A 19,259-nucleotide genomic window follows, 5' to 3' on the forward strand; every position below is an offset into this window, starting at 1 on the left:
GCAATGAAGTGCAAAGCAATGCACTGCGATGCGTCCATAATCTCTAGTATAGCGATAATTTGGGCTGGTTGGTGCATGTAATGAACGGGTAAATATTGAGTTGTGTCATAACATTACCCATATATAAAGCACATGGAACTAATGGTGTTGCATTCTAGGTCAAAAAGAAATAAAGCTTGAATCGTTACATCATCTCGGCGCTGGGCATTCTTTCTTTCCGTATTATTTTTTTCTTCTTTTTGACAGTACACACAGTACTAGCACGGTAATAGGTCCTTCATCTTCAGTCACCTTCCAATAGTTTACACACATATCGGTGCATGTTCGCGTTCTTTATTCTACCGTACAAGAACGAGCGCGCTTACCGGTCTTGGTTCAAGATGAAGCGCCAAATGTTTGCGATTACATCTTATCGCAAGAATTAACATATGAACAGTGAAGATTATGCGTAATCGATTTGTCTCAATGAATGGGCAGTTATTGTCAGAGACGAGATATTTTGTAAATATTAGGGGAATGAATTAAACCAACTACATTGCAGTTCAGCAATGCCCTTTGACACTTGGGTTAATTGCTTCCCGCATTCGAAAATTTCATCCGACCGTTGTACTTGGATCTATAGGCCGCCAGCCCCCTTCGAGAGCATTTGTTGCAAAATGTAAATGCCGTTACGGTCATTATACCACTCCCTGCGTTTCGGTACTGATTTAGAGTGCACACAATGTTTGGCGTATACAGAGCACCAATGTCATTCCCAGTGCACCAGCACCTGAATGCTGCAAGCTTGTTTACGTATGCACGTATGTCCACGGCTCTTCGTTCACTTAAACTACAACTATTAACTACAAAGCGCTTAATTTGAGAACATTGCGAGAACACGCATATATTTGCGCATATGATCAGCGAGGCCCATATGCGCGGCAAACTGCGACCGCAATAGAAGATGCGTATATATATTTATACAATCTGTTATTGCAGCTTTTGGTAGAAGGCTAGCTCTCACATTTTGTACGCATCTTCATAATGCGTACAGTTTGCGTGTTCAATAAAATATTGTTGGCTGAAACTTTACGAGTACGAGCGCTCATTCAGACAGCTTAAGTTTTCTCACAATAATAGGGATGTTCGCATAACAAAAATACGGAATTCTGTCTGTTTCGTCCAAAACAGTGTATAGCCGTACATATGATTACAGTGAAAATGTCCGTAAAGCTGAAAACGGAGAGCACTTTCCGTAAATTAACGGCAGATTTTGCCGTATTTTTGAAATATGACATAGTTTCCGTATTTTTACCCTACAGTTCTCCGTATAATGACGGAAATCCTCCGTATAATTACGGAAATTTTTTACAGTGTACACATAGGTGCACGTGAAAGAACCCCAGGTGATCGAAATTTCCGGAGTCCTCCACTACGGCGTGCCTCATAATCAGAAAGTGGTTTTGGCACGTAAAACCCCATAATTTAATTTTTTTTAACAGTACACATCGTTACCGCTAGTTTCGTAGTCGCAATTTTGGTCGTAGTATTTATTGTTTACGCGACAAATTAGGTTGTTCTTAAAACTTTATGAAGGTTTGTGGATGAAAAATTATTACCAATTCACTAGTGGTTTTCCGTGCGGTTACTTTGTGTTTGAAAGGTTTTTATAACTCCATACGATAGTGAAGCTGTGAACAGGCATCGGTCTCAGTTAGTTGGTTGCCGTTGTGTAGTGAGTCACGCCTCGTGCTTTTTGATGAAAATATTTTTTTCTTTTCGGACATCATGACGCACATTTTAGTGAAATTCTTTAATGAAGATAAGTGGGACGTTTATCCGTTGAAGTCGTTGGCTGACCCAGCTACTAGTATTCGACTGATGTGCAAGCCTGGCTGTTTTGATGAGTTGCGCGGCAGAGGTCATGATGCCTGTTGAAGAGAAGGCACCCCGAAACAGTCGCAGCCTAACTTCTGCAGATAGGTAAGTAATCTCGTTTTCTTGGGCACGTAGCCTTGTTTCTATTTTGACATTGACAAGCGTGAGACGTTAAGCTCACCGTTCACTTTCTTCAAGCAAACCGCATGCCCCGGAGCTAAAGCGCGCGATACTAACGCTCGCTGCCGCCGTCACGTCGTTTGAAACAATAGTAGGCGAAGAGGCAGCGGCGCCCCACGTGCGTAAAATTGAATTGCTTCATTTGTTCGTGTCTAATGATCTTTCCTTAATTTGTATGAGAGAACACAATTGGAACAGAAGGATCAGCTTCTCTGAGCAGTGATAATTTTGTACAGTGGTCACGCCATCTTTCATAGGGGCTCACGTGGGTCGGTTAAGCGCTTGTTATCGCGTTCCGATACTTGAGAGGCGCGCTGCCTTTCAAGGTATTTAGGCAGACACTACGAGCTTAGGAGAACCGCGAAAAATAATTGTGCAGTGCAGCTGTACTACTTTTGTACCGCACTCGTACCGGAAGGCGGTGTTGCACGTTACGCGTACGCATTTCGTAACTATGGCGGCCGCCGTGGCAAGTTGTGGCTCGAGGTCGTGGATACAATCCCTGCAGCAGCCGCATTCCAAAGGAGCGGAATGCAAAAAAACGCTCGTGCATTGTGCATTGTAGGCAAAATTAATATGGAGTCCCCAACTACGACCTGCCTCATAATCAGATCGTTGGTTTCGCACGTAGGACGTCATAATTATTTTTTTTAATTCGTAGTGGCTCATCGTATACCATACGGTTAGTGTGATCACCTTTCGTGCCGTAGCGGTTAAGCGTGCCTAGATTTAGGTTGCGTCTAATGATGGGGCGTACCGCAAAATATATTTCGCCTATTTGGGATTTGCGGAGAACGGCCAACAGATAAGTCGCAGCTTCCGCGCGGTGACTGTACACGGATACACAGCCCACATGAACAGAGGTGTGGTGACGACTTCGCCAAAGAACACAGACGCCGACGGGCTCGCCTTATCGCCTATCACCGCCAAAACTACCGCAGTAAGCATCTTTATCTAGCGCGGCGCGTTTCCGTTGAAGGCGTACTGTACAATTTTAATTGACGATAACCGAAACATGCCACCGTTCTCTGCTGCCTCTTTGAGCTGGACCGATCCGAATGTGCGTTGCTTGCAGAAGCGAAAGGAGCGCCACTCGGCGCGTTGTCGCCTCGAGCACCGTTTGCGCGGTGAAGAAGGACGTGTGCATGAAGCTAGCTCACTGCGCAGACGCTACCGCGCAAAACGCGCAAGGGCGTGTACACGATGTTTTGCACACATATCGCGTGGGATGATCGGAGACACGCCGGAGCGGCCAGCTTCAAAGAAGCGGTGCATCTTCTCACTCGTACAGGCACGCTCACGCTCGCATCGCTCTCTGCGTATCTTTAGGTCATTCCTGCTGCGGGACTTCTACCCAAAGATTCGATATCTGCTTTGTATCGGCTATGCACTGTCGCGTGGTCTTTGGTTCTGCGAGAGCCGGGAATATTTCTCCCCGCTGTGAAACATCGCTGTGCGTGTCTTAGCTAACATTTACCGTAGCAACCCATTTCTTCCTTTTCTAGACAGCACTCGTAAAGAGTCGCAAATTTTTACTTGCCAGTACAGTGTGTACTTCTATTTTGTGTGTAGTTATGTGCAGTGTGTGGGAGATTCTGAATCCGCGCAATCTCATTTTGTGCCCGCATTCCCTTCTCGCAGGTTACGCATGCAGCAAATACCCAGATGCTAAATTTTTCTACGTCAAGAGCAGCTTGGCATCGTGCAAGGGACACCCGTTAATATGTGGCTGATTCACTAGCAAGCTGGCATCTCTGTTGCCACTCTCCATCAAGTGGGATTTTTAACTATTTTCTGTGCTGCTGTGTGGTGTACTAGCTGCCGCATGGACGCTGTGAAGGCTTACTTTCGATTTGCTCCGGCTTGGGAGGTATTTCCTTTTGCTTGCGAGAATGTTTAATAGCCTAACCAAGTAGTACGTGCGTACTGGAAATAGCAGCGCGAACAGAGGTGGACGACGGACGACGATATAGGTAGGGGCACACACGAGCGCAAGCTCAACTAAAGTCTACTTTTGATGACAGAGGTATTAAAGACACTGGTAAACTTGACAAAAGTAAAGAGCCGTGCATGCGTGGTAGAAACAGCCACGAGCGACAAGAAAAAAAAATATGAAAAAGCCATGTCGTAGAATAAAACGTGCGTGAAAAACGAGAACTATTGGACAAATTTTTCGAAAAAGCTAAATATTTGTCCGATGAGTGATACCACCCAACGAGAAATACTCTTGAGAACTGCAAGTCTTCCCCACTAAGGGAAACAGATAACTTGGTTATGCATTTGTTTCGTTTGTGATCAATAAATATGGCTTCTGGAACTCCTCTGGTGTTGCGGTATAGAGCAGAAAGAACGATTGTTTCATCACAAAGACCAGAACACAAGAGGACTTATGGAAGAATTATTTATTGATCACGAGGAAAAATTCATAAGCAAGATTTCTGTGACCCTTAGTGGGAAAGAGTTGCTGCAGTATTTCTCGTTAATATCACTTACAGCACGAACCTTTCAGTTTTCATGTGTTTTTTCTTTTGACGCACATGTTTGTTCTACAGGACATGTCTTTCAGTCCTTTTTTTGTTTTGCCGGGCGGTTTCTGCTGCACATCCATGGCTTTTTCTTTGTGAAGTTGGCCAATGTGTTTAAAATCTGTCTTCACGAATAAACATTTAGTTGAGTCAGCGTTCATGTGTGTTCCTACCTTACTTCATCCTTCTCGCCTCTGTTTGGGTGGTTGTCAAATATAAATGCACACCGAATTGGCAAAGTGTCCATAGAATTGATACATGAAATATTTGCGCCGTTTATTTCAGGAAAAACGCTATAGGGTCTTATCTCCTCTGTTTTTCACACTGATGTACATTTTTCTAGTTCAACTTCAAGGAGTCCTCTGAGGAAGCCAATAAGAGTGATGGTAACCTCATTTGTGTAAGATTTATGAATTTCATCCATTCAAGGCATGACATGTCACATACCTGTAGGTATGCAAGTATTCGTACTTTTAACCATACTAAGCTCTAGTTTTCGGTTCTCATGACGCTGCTTTGTACTGTGCTGCATTCTCCAGGCGCAGGAACCTTCTTTGATGCAGTCAGTGCCTCTGTTCTTCTTGTATATATTGGAGAAAAAATTGTCTTGAGCTTAAATATGCATGTGTATCACTTGTAATTTTTTTGCAACACGGGTGCTGTATCTCCCTTCGTCTTTGTTACTGCTTTGTCCCAATTTTTATGAAACTTTTATGTAACTTATGCAATAAAATTCTGGTAGCATTTTAATAACATTTTACCTGCGGAAATGAGGTCATTGGTTTTTCGCATACGCATTTGCGTTTTTCACTGTCTCACCAATCTGGCTGTGCAGTCATTGAAACCTTTTCCAATCCTTTATGACTATTTCTGGGGTACTGGATACTGCAAGTGCAGGTGACCATCTATTTGGCACTTTGAAATTGTGTTAGCCGTGTGTTACTACCAATTTTCTGGGCTAAATAATTATTTTTTCTCTTATCGTTCAAGGTTTTAGCCTTGCCTTATCTCTTTATTGACTGAGGTACCACTTAGTTGCTGTGTAGAGTAAAAAAGCCCAAAAAGTGCTCTAATTAGCTTTATGCAAGTTCAGAAAAATTTACTGAAAATGAGCTCACTAAATTGAGGAAATACCACCAACAAACTCTTCTGTACCTCAATTTAAAATATACAAATGGTGTACCGTTCTTGCAAACCTCGCTCGTCAGAAACATGATTCAGGTGTTCACCATGCCCGACAACTTTCTAAATGATGTCTCATCAATTAATAGCTCGGTTCAGTGATGTTATTTTATAAAATAATTGGGCAACCTGAAAATATATACATCTCTAAGACAAAAAGCTCAGACAAGTTAACTTTGCTACTTCATTAAATTTTAATCGCGGTGAAAACGTGTGCTAAAGCTTGCAATATTTACGTGAAGTCATTTGTTTGAAGTCTGTTATTTTGCATTCTCACAGTCAGCCGTAACTGTTCCTGTGATGGATTAGTGCGCGAAACATTTTAATGTAACGTATTCAGTTGTCTTGTGTGTATTCACACGCAAGCAGCTTCAAGTGTTCATGTGTTCAAAGTTGGTTGTTAAAAGGGTATGCTTAAGCCCTGCCTTTTGAGTCGCTTTGCCTTCTAGTCACAAACTCAAGTCGCAAGTGAAGACCACAATGATCGTTTTGATTGAATTCGTATGTATAGATTTTTTCGGATGTATTTACACTGTTAAGAGTGCTGTAGGTACTAGCCTATGTTTCCAGGTTCGATGTAGTGGTGCCTTATGTACTGTAATAATGCTTCATGGGCACGCATCTTTAGTGTAAATAAAGGTACTTCAAATTCATCAGTCTCTCCTTTGCTTTTGTTTGTGTTTGTGAAAGGTATGAGCAGGCACCGGGGCATGCTAGTGTGAATAGCAAAGCGATTTCAATATATGAATAAAAATCCACTAGCCCAACGAAATGTCAATCATATTTCAACCGAGACTTCTGAAATCTCAATGCCATTTCAACTGGACCAAAATGTACTTTTCAATGTTGTGACAACAATAACTCAACAACAGGTCGACAGAACTACCACAACGTCAATTCAATGCAGCATCAATGGTAACCCAACAACCATTCAACAAAATGAACACGAGCTGTCTAAGCGCAATGGAATTTCAATGGTAACTTAAAAATAATTCAACATTGAGACCCCCAATGGTGTTGCAATTAAATTTCAGTGGCCAATATTCAAGACCCCTCAACAGTCAGCCCTGCAATTCTCCAACAAAATTTCCACAATTCCTCAATGAAAAACTCAACATTGAACAATAATAATTCAATGCCTTCTCAATAATTTTTCTGTACGGGCATCCGCCTGACCCGGCCGTCTTCAGCGGCACCGGTGAACATGACGTCCAAGGCTGGCTGTCCTATGAAACTGTAAGCGCTCACAATAATTGGGGCTACCAGACCTAACTAAACGGCGTATTTTGCGTTGATGACGTCGCAAACTGGCGTTTTAAGAATGACGAATCTAAAAATAGGGTCGGTCCGCATTCAAGACAAATTTTACTGAAGTGATTGGTCGCCGCGCTGTCCGCAAGCTGCGCGCCAGAAAGCGCTTACGTCGAGTCACCCTGCCACGGCTCAACTACGCGGTCGCTATCGCAAGGTCACCCCCACCATCATATTCCACCCTACCACCAACGCGCCGGCTTCCCCTTGCTCGCATTCCATGGTAGCCATGCCAGCTTCTTCGTCGAGCCGTCTCGTGACATGCACCAGACAACAGACCTATTTGAAGTTCACTAAGGTTGAGGATTGGGCGAGTTGGCATTCCATTTTAAAACTGGTACAGCGCAACATACAAAAGAAAAAAACAAGCCGAGCCGGCCAGATAAAGGAACATAGGGCTGTGTTCCTTTATCTGGCCGGCTCAGCTTGTTTCTTCCTTCGTATGTTGCGCTGTACCAGTTTTAGACCTATTTGATTCTCCTTTGGAATTGCTTGTCACGTTGTGGGCTTCTGCCTTCGTAACATGTCAGCTAACCATGGTGCATTCTACCAGTGTCGCAACGCGCCGCAAGATGCCCCCTAGATTCGTAACCGAGATGCCTCTGGCCTTGGATCTCGACCACCATTCAGACAGTCGCCGTTCTTTTCCTTCAGGTCGACGGTCGCTGTCACCTGTGCATCGTCGACCACCTACTGCCAAGAGAAACTAATAACGCAGTTCGGGAGGCAATAACTGCAGGCTCATCGAACCTTTTAAGACCTTAGTTGTCACCGCAGAATGTCATTGGCGTCCATGTTGAGGGAGCAGTCGTACAAGCTCTTGTTGATACCGGGGCCGCCGTTTGCGCAGTCAATGAAAATCTTGGTCATAAGCTGAAAAAAGTCACTACCTCTGTCTCTTGCACGACACTCTACACTGCTGTCGCGCAGCGCGTTCATCCTAAAGCTGTATGTACCGCCCATGTATTCATCCCAGGCGCTTTGTAAATCGTGAATTTTTTTGGGGGGTTGGCATCCTGACTCATCATCTCATCCTCGGGTAGGACTATCCTGTCACGTCATTGTGCCATCATCGATTGTTTTCGCACGCAAGTGGCCCCTTCGCCGCTATTGGACTCATCATCGGTCGGCGCCAACATTAGTGTTCGCAAAATCTTCATTGATGCTGATACTGACCTACCTACCGACATGTCAGTGCTTCTGACTCTGTCGTGTGCTGCAGTGCCAGGCTCCACTGTGTCCTCGTACTTTAGCAAACTATGCAAATAACGGGACACAGAAAAGGGGCGCACGACACAGGCGCGACATTTGTTGATCGCTTTTGTGGGGTGCCCCTTTTCTATGTCCCGTTATTTGTGCTGTTTGCTAAAGAATGTGTTGTTATCAACAAGCCCTGCTAGCCACTATCCTGATGTCCACTGCGTCCTTTACGCCATATTTCATGCTTGCTCAACGCAAACAGTTATTTCTCCTGTTAGCTGTCCTCACTGTTTGGTTTGAATCCGCTTTGATGCCAATATGTAATCCGCATCGGTATCTAGTGACCACACTGCATGGTGGGACCTTAGGATGTCTGCAAGCTGTCACGTGTATTGAAGATCTTGAGGTTCACGATGGCACCACCCGTTTACAATTGGGCGCCTAACTTCTGTCTCAGCAACGCCGCCTTCGGCCGTTTTCGACGGTGCCAGCATCATCATCATCATCAGCAGCAGCCTGGTTACGCCCACTGCAGGGCAAAGGCCTCTCCCATACTTCTCCAACAACCTCGGTCATGTACTAATTGTGGCCATGCCGTCCCTGCAAACTTCTTAATCTCATCCGCCCACCTAACTTTCTGCCGCCCCCTGCTACGCTTCCCTTCCCTTGGGATCCAGTCCGTAACGCTTAATGACCATCGGTTATCTTCCCTCCTCATTACATGTCCTGCCCATGCCCATTTCTTTTTCTTGATTTCAACTAAGATGTCATTAACTCGCGTTTGTTCCCTCACCCAATCTGCTCTTTTCTTATCCCTTAACGTTACACCTATCATTGTTCTTTCCATAGCTCGTTGCGTCGTCCTCAATTTGAGTAGAACCCTTTTCGTAAGCCTCCAGGTTTCTGCCCCGTAGGTGAGTACTGGTAAGACACAGCTGTTATATACTTTTCTCTTGAGGGATAATGGCAACCTGCTGTTCATGATCCGAGAATGCCTGCCAAACGCACCCCAGCCCATTCTTATTTTCCTGATTATTTCCGTCTCATGATCCGGATCCGCCGTCACTACCTGCCCTAAGTAGGTGTATTCCCTTACGACTTCCAGTGCCTCGCTGCCTATTGTAAATTGCTGCTCTCTTACTAGACTGTTAAACATTACTTTAGTTTTCTGCAGATTAATTTTTAGACCCACTCTTCTGCTTTGCCTCTCCAGGTCAGTGAGCATGCATTGCAATTGGTCCCCTGAGTTACTAAGCAAGGCGATATCATCCGAGAATCGCAAGTTACTAAGGTATTCTCCATTAACTTTTATCCACAATTATTCCCAATCCAGGTCTCTGAATACCTCCTGTGAACATGCTGTGAATAACATTGGAGAGATCGTATCTCCCTGTCTGACGCCTTTCTTTATTGGGATTTTGTTGCTTGCTTTATGGAGGATTACGGTGGTTGTGGAGCCGCTATAGATATCTTTCAGTATTTTTACATACGGCTAGTCTACACCCTGATTGCGTAATGCCTCCATGACTGCTGAGGTTTCGACAGAATCAAACGATTTCTCGTAATCAATGAAAGCTATATATAAGGGTTGGTTATGTTCCGCACATTTCTCTATCACCTGATTGATAGTGTGAATATGATCTATTGTTGAGTAGCCTTTACGGAATCCTGCCTGGTCCTTTGCTTGACAGAAGTCTAAGGTGTTCCTGATTCTATTTGCGATTACCTTAGTAAATAGTTTGTAGGCAACGGACAGTAAGCTGATCGGTCTATGATTTTTCAAGTCTTTGGCGTCCCCTTTCTTATGGATTAGGATTGTTAGCGTTCTTCCAAGATTCCGGTACGCTCGAGGTCATGATGCATTGCGTATACAGGGTGGCCAGTTTCTCTAGAACAATCTGTGCACCATCCTTCAACCAATCTGCTGTTACCTGATCCTCCCCAGCTGCCTTCCCCCTTTGCATATCTCCCAAGGCTTTACTTCTTCCGGCGTTACCTTTGGGATATCGAATTACTCTAGACTATTTTCTCTTCCATTATCGTCGTGGGTGCCACTGGTACTGTATAAATCTCTTTAGAACTCCTCAGCCACTTGAACTATCTCATCCATATTAGTAATGATATTGCCGGCTTTGTCTCTATCTGATTCTTGCCAATTCCTAGTTTCTTCTTCACTGTTTTTAGGCTTCCTCCGTTCCTGAGAGCATGTTCAATTTTATCCGTATTATACTTCCTTATGTCAGCTGTCTTACGCTTGTTGATTAACTTCGAAAGTTCTGCCAGTTCTATTCTAGCTGTAGGGTTAGAGGCTTTCATACATTGGCGTTTCTTGATCAGCTCTTTCGTCTCCTGCGATAGTTTGCTGGTATCCTGCCTAACGAAGTTACCACCGACTTCCATTGCACACTCCTTAATGATGCCCACAAGATTGTCGTTCATTGCTTCAATACTAAGGTGCTCTTCCTGAATTAAAGCCGAATATCATTTCTGTAGCTTGATCTGGAATTATTCTATTTTCCCTCTTACCGCTAACTCCTTAATCGGCTTCTTATGTACCAGTTTCTTCCGTTCCCTCCTCAGGTCTAGGCTAATTCGAGTTCTTACCATCCTGTGGTCACTGCAGCGCACCTTGCCGAGCACGTCCACATCTTGTATGATGTCAGTGTTAGCGCAGAGTATGAAGTCTATTTCATTTCTAGACTTGCCGTTCGGGCTCCTCCACGTCCACTTTCGGCTATCCCGCTTGCGGAAGAAAGTATTCATTATCCTCATATTATTCTGTTCCGCAAACTCTCCCCTGCTATTCCTAGTGCCTATGCCATATTCCCCCACTGCCTTGTCTCCAGCCTGCTTCTTGCCTACCTTGGCATTAAAGTCGCCCATTAGTATAGTGTATTTAGTTTTCACTCTACCCATCGCCGATTCCACGTCTTCATAGAAGCTTTCGACTTCCTGGTCATCATGACTGGATGTAGGGGCGTAGACCTGTACAACCTTCATTTTGTACCTCTTATTAAGTTTCACAACAAGACCTGCCACCCTCTCGTTAATGCTATAGAATTCCTGTATGTTACCAGCTATATTCTTATTAGTCAGGAATCCTACTTCTAGTTCTCTCCGCTAAGCCCCGGTAGCACAGGAATTGCCCGCTTTTTAGCACTGTATATGCTTCTTTTGGCCTCCTAACTTCACTAAGCCCTATGATATCCCATTTACTGCCCTCTAATTCCTCCAATAGCACTGCTAGACTCGCCTCACTAAATAACGTCCTAGCGTTAAACGTTGCCAGGTTGATATTCCAATGGCGGCCTGTCCGGAGCCAGTGATTCTTAGCAGCCTTTGCTGCGTCGCAGGTCTGACCGCCGCCGTGGTCAGTTTCTTCGCAGCTGCTGGGGACTGAGGGGCCGGGGTTTGGCCAAGTACTGCACCAGGGTGGCGAATCCTGCTCTGTTGAGGGAGTGCGTTACCGGTTCTGGTCACCGGGATCAAGCCACACTCCAGGCCTGTTTGTGCAATTTTATCAACACGCGGATTTTTTTTTAATCCGGTGCAAAATTGTCGGCACCGGGATTCGAACCACGGACCTCTTGCACGCGAGGCGGGTGTTCTACCTCTACGCCACCGCTGCACCTAACGCCGCCTTCGGCCGTTTTCGACTGCGCCATCACCGCAGACCTTACGTCGTCTCATCGCACCCAGCTTCTTATTCTCCTTTACGAATTAGTTTCTTCCTTCGACTGTAACCAACCATCTTTGGGTCGCACGACAAGTGTCTCTGATACCATCGACACATGTTCACATGCCCGCTTGCGTGATTATTGTGCTTATTTTGTGCGTAGAAATACACTGTTTATTTTGTGCGTCCAGTCTCGGCTATTTTTTTTACATTCCCATATACTTGCTCTGCACATATCTCAGTTATGCTGTACCATTGTGTTGCACTGGCACCTATTCATTCTGAAAGCTTAACCAAGACTGCATCCTTGCACTCAGTTGCTCAAGTATCGCGTTTACGAATAGGAAATTTTAGAGAAATTAAAGACATGCATGGAAATCCTCGATTATTTTTGTTTTCTTTAGCGACATCTATATGCGGAAATTTGTGTACAGGTTTTATTTCATGCTTTATTGTTTGATTGCTTCGCACACAGTTGCACTCACTGGCACTACTTCATAGAAGTTAAGCCACATTACCCGTAAAAGAAACAAAGCAAAAACTCTGGGATTGATCTCGATTTTTCTTCGAAGTAAACTGTTATCGCATGTTGTAGAATTCTTTAAGCCCTATATTGTGAAGTGACATGGATAAACGCTTTCAGTAAGGTCATTTCGTTGTATAATCACTAGGCGGCAATACTTGAGATCAGTAAGCTCGCGCTCATGCATTTCAGTGCTGACGCCAGGCCTATAGTTTACTTCATGCCTGAAGTTTTCAGACATATTCCTTGAATGTCCTTGCAAATTTCGCAGTCGTATTCTTCATATGGTAAAGACTTGTTTAATGTGGGTTTCCTTGTCTCTTTACACCGTTTGAAGCTATGACGTTATGTTGCGGAAGAGGCTGATTATAAGTTTATCATTAATGTTTGAGTGCGAAATGAAGATACCAGGATGTCGTGGAAAACTATGGAATTAAAGGAAGACGCAAAGACACCTAAGTGTGTCAAATTCACTTAAACATGGTTTATTTCCTGAGAAAAGAATTGTACACATACGCTCGTTAAACGTGCTAAAAATTCATACAGAAAAATGGCCAAGCCAGTAAAAAGAATATAATATACTATATTAAAGGAATAAAACAGAAGTGTTGGGAACAATTAGGAGACTTGCCAAATGAAAACAGAGAAATGACGTCAAGTCTTGCATGCTGGAAAATGCATATAAATCAACAGAATAACAAGAAAATGAATATATAGTTAAAGGAAGAAATGCGTTCATTAGACGAAATCTGTTTATTCGTTAAAAAGCACACGTAGGCTTTCAGATCTGTAGTTTGCACGTGAGGATCATTTGACGCCAAAAGCACTCTTCTTGTAGTAAGCAGTGGTCATCTAAATACTTCAGGGTTGATCATAAAAAGTCCTTTGATATTCATTACATAGCATTTTGAGAGCCCGTGCTCGTCTTTCTCGCATATGTGACTGCTGTTGCAACAAAGCAGAATGACCAGATTAACGAAAATACTTCAGCAGCCAGAAAACACGAAGTTGTTACCTTGATTTCTACATGCACCGCCCCAAGGTCGTCCGCGTGGCCTGACATAAAAACACGAACATAAGGTGGCAGTTATTACCATAGGCACTTTATTTTCTTAGATATCATATTTCAGTGGCTGCCGGGACATTGTGGCATCGTTGGTAATCACCTCGCCGATGACGCTGCCCGACGTGCCCAGGCTGGCTCACCGACACTCCTTATACCTTTATCCAGAGTCGACGCTGCAAGAGAGCTTCGCAGTCTCGCTCGTACAATCACGTTAGGTTGCTGGCATACACCTCAGAACTCTAAGTGTCGTTTACACAGCCTCGACCCATCACTGAAACTTACATTACCAGCGAACCTTCCACGACGTGACGCAACACTGCTGTGTCGGCTGTGGGTAGGAGTAGCATTCACCAACTCCTACAGCTATCGTATTGGAATGGCGGATTCACCAATGTGCGCTAAGCGCAAGTGTGAAGAGACCATCAGTCACCTTCTGTGCCACTGTTCTCGCTTCGATAATCAACGCGGGACTCTCCAGTGTGCCTTAAATAGACTGGATGACAGGCCATTTACGGAAGCGAAGATCTTGGGGGCCTGGCCTCATAGTTCATTGGCCCATAAAGCAGTTCGAGCGCTTTTTCGCTACCTGAGGGCAACAGACTTGAGTGCCAGACTGTAGACATCCTACACCTAAGTTCTCTCTCTCCCTCTTTCACTCCCCATTCCCCTCCCCACGTGTAGGGTAGCAAACTGGACTCAGTCTAGTTAACCTCCCTGCCTTTCTGTCTTCCCTTCTCTCTCTCTCTCTCTCTCTCTCTAGTGTATCAGTCATGTTGATAAAATATTTGGTGATGCTTTCATTTTAAAAAGCAGCCCAAGGCATGATAGAATCGTACGTAATAATAATTATTATCGTTCTTACGTTTCTGTTTACGTATAAACAAGTGTAAATAACCATGATAGTTGATGTTTTCTATCAGTTATATTCATAATGTGTAATTTCACTGTTGGAAGTTCGTCTCTGCCCTAACTTTTCTTTTCTTTTTAGAGTTGTAGTGTGTTTTGTAGCAGTTTATACAAGTGTTTCTTTAGACGACCGTCTGTATCTTTCAAAGTGTCGATTGTGTACAGGTTAATAGATAGCGCCAAGCTGCTCGTTTCGTGGGGAGCAAGTTTTCGTTTCGGGCTGCAAGTTTTCGTGAGGAGCCTTTGGAAGTAGGTTCTGCCGTCGACGACCTCGTGTCCGTGGGGTTTGCTTTCCTTCGTCCTTCCCTTTGTGTCAGCTCGGAAAGCAAGAGGTATGATGCTGTTTCAAACAAAATGACAATTATTTTGACTTTGGGACGCCCGCCTGAACGTTTCTAACACTTGAAAGTTCGATCAGTTCGATCGTAACAGCCCGTCCGTCGCCACATGAAGTGTAGAAGGGGTTGCGGTATCCAAGCACCTTGAAGGGACGGGTAGACCTCGTGCCTCTGCTTGGTTCCGCCGATCGTTGCAAGGCCTGTCTGGTGACACCTTCTGGAAATAAACCACGCCAAGCGCAAGGCACAACAAACAGAGAGCACCCAGCTAACAACGAAAAATGCCAAGTTCACACGTTCTTCACATGAAACGCTCTAAAAAACGTACCTGAAGCCCTCGTTCGAGATTCCTGAAAACTAACAAAGGAGATAACGAGACATCAGTTCGTATTTCAACCACCCTAATGCCTAACGTTATTGTGTTTCCTTACCGAGAATGCCACGGTTGTCGTCAGTGGCGTGCTAGGTCGTCTGGCACCCGGGGCCCATAGGTCTTCAGTCACCTTCCCCCCCCCCCCACTTATGTAGTCGAGGAAGGCGAGGATATCGACAATTTCCGAGTTTCAGCACCAGTACAGCCGCCTTGGATACCGTGCACGTTCCCCGGGTCCCCCTCTCTTTCGCTTTCTTTCCCAAATATTGCGAATGCAGCAAATATACACGCTGTTTTTCCTGCGCCAGATAACACAGGGTGCTGCACTGATAACGTCTGATAAGCCCATGTGCATATCTTCTCTCAGACTGTAAGGCTTGGCAGCCAATACAAATGCGGCATCGTGGAAAACATGAGTCACGTCACAAGTAACAAAAAATATCTGTATATTAAAGTTTTAATTACCAATTATAGCGGCAATATTGCATTTGCAAAATTGAAGCCCGACACTCATATCTTGCCCAACAACAACTTCACAAAAATCGTCGTAGGTACTATGGCATGCAGTATTTTGTCTGTGGGCAGCCCTGAACGAAAACGAAAATTAAATTGTTTGTCAGTGACGCTGATCTCCCCACCCTATTAGAAAACGCTACCTGCCTCCCCGCTGCGCGGGCGCCAATGCTATGACAACTACGAGTTCTCGTCATTCTGATCAATAAAGCCTTGTTTTCATTTGCTGTTATACGGACAAACGTGATTATCCGAGCTGCGGTACCACAGCAAGATTGGGAACAGACTAGAGCACGCTTCGCGTCGATTCTTGGCGTCACCATAAAAAAAGAAAGAAGAGGCCGCGATGAAGCCCGTGCCAGCGAAAGCTTGCACTACTGTTGGTCTGCACTCGCAATGGAGAGGATTAAGGGATCAACGTCACTGGTCCACTATTTCCTATTTATTTCGCTGCTGCCATATACTGGGTGCCGCCCGCGGTGCCAAAGTACTGTGGGCTGTAGCACCCAAAACGATCTTGTTTAAGAAGTTTTTCTTGAGTTAATAATATGAATTTGATTGCTCAATTCTCGAATTGAATTGCTTCCTCTATAAGTTCTAATTACGAGACTATTAAGAATATGGTTATTACTTATCTGTCATATTTTTCATGCTACCCAGTTCCTAGTAATCACAAAAAGACACAACTTCATAGAATCTCGATCGGGAAATATCCTTACAAAATTCATCTTTTTTTTATAAAATTCTGGGCAGCTGATACAGACACTGTACTTGTGACATGAAGTCACACAACAACAACGGTTTTCTGAAAATTTCGAGGGTAAGAAGGAAAGCGTGTAACATAACGGCAGATTTCGCAGTGGCTTCTCTGAGCGAGCGGGAGAGGGCAGGTAAAAGCGAGCCGGACATCGCGGCGGGCCCGCGACTACAGCCTGTCGAGTCATACGCCGCCATACTCTTCGGCCGAACCGAGTCTGAAGACGATCCAGAGAATCCCATTCGCGACTTTTGACGGCCCCACTTATACAACGTCGCTCTCAACGAACGCTTCGTCGTAAACGCGAGCGCCGGGCGCGCTGGTTGAACGCCCTCTTGCTGCTGTCTTTGTTCGCCTTCGCCGCGCGTTCTGAACGGAAGAGGGACCCAAGAGCCCCAACGCCTTACAACGCCTCACTGTATGTTTAGCGACTCCTGCTCCCATCCCAGCATGAACGCACAGCACGAGCGCACCCCACATGAAACGTTCCGCTAAGGCGAGTAGTTTAGCAACCATTTCGCGAATTAAATTTTTTAGCCCGCACATTTGTGCAATTATGTCGTGGGGTGTTGATAGAGCTGAAGCCGACAATTCTGCGGCGCAACGCATCGGGTGCATGAGCTCGGGCTACTGGATACCTGCGCATTCTTTGCAATATGCGCCCAGTCAAGTCGGTGGAAAGAGGGGTGTCTTCAGGCGTATATGACACCCCGCCCCCACACTGGCCCCTTGCACCCGGGGCCCACGGCGCCCCGGCCCCTCCTGTTGCTACGCCACTGGTTGTCGTGGGACAGAACGTATTGAGACGCTAGCGCTAATAATAAATTCACAAGGGACAAACAAAACGCCTTCGAAGAAATGTAAAGAGCGAAAAAGGGCCCTTCACAACAAACAAGGAACTTATGGTTGCGCCAAGGGCAACAAAGGGGGCTAGGCATACGCTGCCCTCTGCCGTCGCCAGCCATCTTGTGTGCCCGCGGCTTGCTTTATTCTGCATGAAACGGAAGCCATAGAAGCGGCAAGAATTACCAGGCTTCTTTCTGCCTCACTCTCGCGGTGCATTCTAATGCAGTGACAGTCTGACTGGTCCTGTTGGTACACGCGTATCTCCGGCCAGTTGAACCTCTGAGCCGCACCCCTAATCGCAGAGAGGCGTTCTGGTATGCTACTAGGTGATGCCTTCGTTTTCTGACTCGCCACAACGAGCCCTTTGAGGTTCTGCATGCTGGCCCGTTTCCTTGTGGCGCGAACTGTGGTGCTGCGACTTTCCCTAGTCTTCGCGGAGCCGGATACTTGGCTATCTTGACCTTGTGCTGTTTAACCAATTTTCACCATGCCAGGTGGTAGCCTAGTGTGCCTGTGAAGTTCACGAGCGTTGGGTTCGTGGCCTGCTGGACCGCCCTGGCATTCTCCTCTCCTTTTAACGATTCCACAAAGTCGCCCAAGTACGGAGGTACGAGGGAATTTTTTCACAGCCTCCGTGAACCGTTTGGGGCTGTTTAAATCTGTCTAGTCTCCTCAAGAAACGCTCTCCGGAATAGTCATTGTTTCTACTTTCGCTAACTCATTGCTCTCAGGTTCCGACACGGTTTCTTCTTGAACAACCTTCAGTAGATCTAAAGAGCTGTCCGAATGTGTTAGTGCCAAATTAGTCTCCAATTCCTCCGCTAACCCTTGCTGCGGCATTCTCACCGACCCGAATTCGTGCTCGCTAGCGTTTTCTCACTTATTTCAATAGCTAGATGCTGTGCTTCCTGAGTGTCTCTGTCACGAGGCATATTTTTGACTTCGTTGCCGTGATTTATCTCCGCTGCTATTTCTCGAGCCTTGGAACGCGTGAGCGCTGGGACCGTATGGTCGACAAAGCTCAGGCCCTTTTTAATCAACGTCATTTCCGAGTGACTTGAAGATAAGTAGGGGGAGTTTTCCGAGAAATTTGGCGATACTGCTGCTTCAGTCAGCAATAGTCCAAGCGGCCCTTCAATCTTTACCCTGGCTATGGGCAAGCAAACATTTTTGCTCTCGATTAGCTGGCCGATCCACGCCTATTCCCCGGTGAAATCCTCAGGTTTCACAAACGCAACGTGGACAATGTTCATTGCGGCAACTGAGTCCCTATGTACTTTACACGGCATTCCATTCACTACTAGGTCGCGAAGGTAGAGTTCTAAGAGGGCCAAGTTCTAACCGCCGTCTTTCACGAAAGAAAAAAAAACAGTTCTAGGCTTCCGACAGCCGGTCGCGAGGTGTCCAGGCTCCTGGCAACAGAAACAGACGACCGGTTTTTTAGCATCAAATGCTTTTTCTGTTTTAATTGCGTGTTTTGCTGCAGTGTTATTCTCTCCTGATTTATAGCGCTGCACGTTTTTCGTCCCTCTTCCAGCTTTTTTGTGGTGAATGGAGAGCCTGTTTTTCTTTAACTTAGTGAATGGCCTGACACGCGTTTTCTCAAATTCGTGAGGTGCGGCGAAATCACTTGCTAGCACTGCAGCACGTTCCAGGCCCCTTTCGCCCGAGCTGTCTTGAATCCACAGGCGCATTTCTTCGCTCAAGGACCCATAGAACTGCTCCATGATTAACTCAACAACCTTGTCGTGACATCCGAACGCGTCTTCTCCTATTAGGCACTCCATTAAACGTGCTTTTACGTTGTAAGTGAAACCTCGAAAAGATTCGCGCGGTGTTCTAGCTGCCTCACTAAAACGACTTAGGAAAGCTTTCGCTGAAAGCCAATAATTCCTTAGGGACGCAGCTTTGACATTATGATAGTCATCTGCGTCGTCACTCGTTAGCCTTGCCATTATTTTGGTTGCCTCGCCAGTAAGAATGGTCATAATCTGTTGTCGCCATCT

The sequence above is a fragment of the Dermacentor andersoni genome, chromosome 10 (genome assembly GCF_023375885.2).
Source record: "Dermacentor andersoni chromosome 10, qqDerAnde1_hic_scaffold, whole genome shotgun sequence".
Taxonomy (NCBI): domain Eukaryota; kingdom Metazoa; phylum Arthropoda; class Arachnida; order Ixodida; family Ixodidae; genus Dermacentor; species Dermacentor andersoni.